The following is a 3,729-nucleotide window of genomic DNA, read 5'->3' on the forward strand; positions in this document are numbered from 1 at the left end:
CTCCTAAATCACCCGGAACACTTCCGGTGTCCAAATATAGCCGTCCAATATATCAATCTTTATGTCTCGACCATTTCGAGACTCCTCGTTATGTCCGTGAACATATCCGGGACTCCGAACTAACTTCGGTACATCAAAACTCATAAACTAATAATATAACTGTCATCGAAACCTTAAGCGTGCGGACCCTACGGGTTCGAGAACAATGTAGACATGAACGAGACATGTCTCCGGTCAATAACCAATAGCGGAACCTGGATGCTCATATTAGCTCCCACATATTCTACGAAGATTTTTATCGGCCAGACCGCATAACAACATACGTTGTTCCCTTTGTCATCGGTATGTTACTTGCCCGAGATTCGATTGTCGGTATCTCAATACCTAGTTCAATCTCGTTACCGGCAAGTCTCTTTACTCATTTCGTAATACATCATCTTGCAACTAACTCATTAGTTGCAATGCTTGAAAAGGCTTATGTGATGTGCATTACCGAGAGGGCCCAGAGATACCTCTCCGACAATCGGAGTGACAAATCCTAATCTCGAAATACGCCAACCCAACATTTACCTTTGGAGACACCTGTAGAGCTCCTTTATAATCACCCAGCGTTGTGACATTTGGTAGCACACAAAGTGTTCCTCCGGCAAACGGGAGTTGCATAATCTCATAGTCATAGGAACATGTATAAGTCATGAAGAATGCAATAGCAACATACTAAATGATCGGTTGCTAAGCTAATTGAATGGGTCATGTCAATCACATCATTCTCCTAATAATGTGATCCCATTAATCAAATGACAACACATGTCTATGGTTAGGAAACATAACTATCTTTGATTAACGAGCTAGTCAAGTAGAGGCATACTAGGGACGCTTAGTTTGTCTATGTATTCACACAAGTATTATGTTTCCGGATAATACAATTCTAGCATGAATAATAAACATTTATCATGATATAAGGAAATAAAATAATAACATTATTATTGCCTCTAGGGCATATTTCCTTCAGAATCAATATTCCTCACCTTAAGCATGGAAGAAGGGCGTCCTGCCTGGCAAACTGGCGGCGGGTGGCAGGAGGTGCGAGGTGGGTCTGTGCTCCAATGGGCGACCGGGCAATGGAGGCGACATGGCCGACGGGAGCTTGTTGGTGCAAGAGTGTTAAATATGCAGTCGGACACAATCAAGAAGAGGGAAGGAGGAGATCGGGGCCAGAGAAAGGGAAGGGGCAGCGGATCGGAACCTGGGAGTGGGCTTGGCGTAGGCGCCGACGGCGGCAATTGATTGGAGGTAGTCGCAGAAGAAGGTGAGTGAGGGGGCGGCGAGGACGGCCGCGACCTTCTTGCAAGCCTCCACGTACGAACGTAGTTTGCCCAGCTTGGAAGGATCCATTGCTCTCCCTCGCGCTCTCGCTCTTGCTCCTTCCAGGCGAGGGTTAGGGTTTCTCCTTGGGCGGGAGGAAGGATGCGGGGTGGCGCATCTTCGAGCGAAGCGGGGCACGCGGACGGGGAATTACCGTGATTTGGGGGTCTCGGGGTTTGCGTACAGTGAAGTTGCCGTAGTGGGGCGTGGAAATTGATTTTCGTCCGCAGATGATTCGTCTTCCTATTATAATTGCTAATTGCACCCAGGATATCTTGTTAGAATAATCTAATATGTTAGATTTCATTGACTTAGATAATCCAATGACCATAATTAACCAGTGTACATTAAACCGAGTGTCCATAAGAAAGAAAACGTTTGCTCTTTTAATAGTAGTAGAGATTATATTACTGCAAGAACATGAATTTGCATTTATAATCTAGGCAACAACTACCATTACTCTTATATAGGAAAAACATGCAACAAAAAACAATGGCAAGATAACTGCAGTAACATTAATTTGCTAGAAAAGTAAAAAAAATCTGCGGTAATAACAACACCTGACATGTAGTATTAGTTCAGTACTTCAGTTCAGAAAGTAATTAAGATTTATAATCAAGCCATGCACAATCCCTCACCATCTCTTGATCGGCGGAAAATCCTAGCTCAGGACAAGCCCTCATGCTGTGCTGATCATCCGAACCTACTCTGGAAGAGGACTTTAGAGATTGGACCGAAGCCGGGAGAACAAACTATATAGTTCTTTAAATGGTACTGCATGCAAATACATATAGGATAGTCCTTATGGATGACATGAAAAATTTACCAATCTTACTCAGAAAAGTAAAAATTCTCGACAAAAATCATGCAAATACATTTTGTGCACTTGAGGCCAAAAATATGCAACAGATAACGAAACAAAAACTTCCAAGATCATTAGGCAGCAATACAACACCATATCCGTACTTACCTGAACATGTATCTCAAAATCCAGTTTACATATGATACTCGTCACTTCGTCAGTAACATTGCTTTCCTAAAAAAACAAACGCTAACCAAATTCACTAAATTAATAAAGGCATATCGGTGAGACAGCATGCACAAACCATCACCATCTCTACTTCTTTAGAGCGAGACAAACCACTAGCTCTAGACACGTCATCATTATGAACTCATGAGAGTTGAATTCAGATTTGGGAGAGCAAACTGTAAAGTTTTCAAAATGGTAAGGCTAAGCTCCTGTCTACAGATGCATTGTCAAGAAAATGAAACAACAAAGCACATGGTTCTTAATGCAGCTGCAGGACTGAAGGTTCATTGCAAGACATCAAACTGTAGAATTTTCAAAATGACAAGATTAAGCTACTATCCGCAACTGCATTTTCAAATCAAATTATACAAAAGAGCAAATGGTTACTACTACTGCTGCAAGAATTGAAGGTTCATTACAAGTTTACAACATAATCCATCATCCAATTACGCACGAAAACAACATGGGGAAACTGTCAAGCTTACTGAAAAAAGCTAAAAGCAGTATGAGAAATCAAGCAAGCACCACTGCACCAAAAGGGCTACTATGTAGTGATATAATTCATCACAAGACCCATGCCGCCTAAGCTTGTCATCTTTCCTGTTGATGAGAGTGGCCTCCTGCCCTTAAGCATATTCAACCATACCTTGTCAATGCGCCATGTCACTGGGCATCACCCTTTCTGCAAACATAAATTTGCCGGTGTGATTCCAAAAAGGGGATGGCATGATACGATATAAATAGCCAATTAAATTAGCATAATTAGTTGTAATTACAAATCACCAGAACTTTGCTTGGGAACATTTGAAACGAAACTTTATATCTGATTCGAGATCGATCGTTTTGTTTGTTCCACTAACTTATTTGGTGTATAACTTAACAGGTGTTCCCAAATCAGAATAAATGACATATAAATACAACTATACCTTACTGATTGTAGAAACTCATGTATGGAATCACAGCATCTAAATCTTCTCTCTTCCCTAGCTTCTTCCATCGCTGCGAATCGACATTAATCTCATAGATGCCCAGCACCGTGGTGACGAAAACGACATCACCGCCCTCCACGATTCTAACTACTCTAATTGTTTCCATAGGATTTTGGATGGGGAGAAGGTTCATGAGATTGATAATTGTACGTTGACTCCATGAGGCAACTCCGTTGGAATCGATCAGTCTTGACTCAGCCTGGACGGCACGAGCGGGCTTTGTTGCCCGCTCATGGCCCGTTTAGGACCGGCCCGCACGGTCCAGGCCCGATAGGAAAATATGCCGGTCTGAGCCCAGCAAAACAGACAGAAAAAAGTTCGGTCCGATCTGGTCTTTAACCGGGC

General features: G+C 42.4%; 1 pseudogene; it reads right to left on the reverse strand.

Annotated features, from left to right (window-relative positions):
* Positions 1–1,395, reverse strand: part of LOC123084111 (DEAD-box ATP-dependent RNA helicase 27-like) — a 10,922-nt pseudogene extending 9,527 nt beyond the window's left edge.
* Positions 1,396–3,729: the final 2,334 nt, after the last annotated feature.

Source organism: Triticum aestivum, chromosome 4A (assembly GCF_018294505.1).
Source record: "Triticum aestivum cultivar Chinese Spring chromosome 4A, IWGSC CS RefSeq v2.1, whole genome shotgun sequence".
NCBI classification, from domain to species: Eukaryota; Viridiplantae; Streptophyta; class Magnoliopsida; order Poales; family Poaceae; genus Triticum; species Triticum aestivum.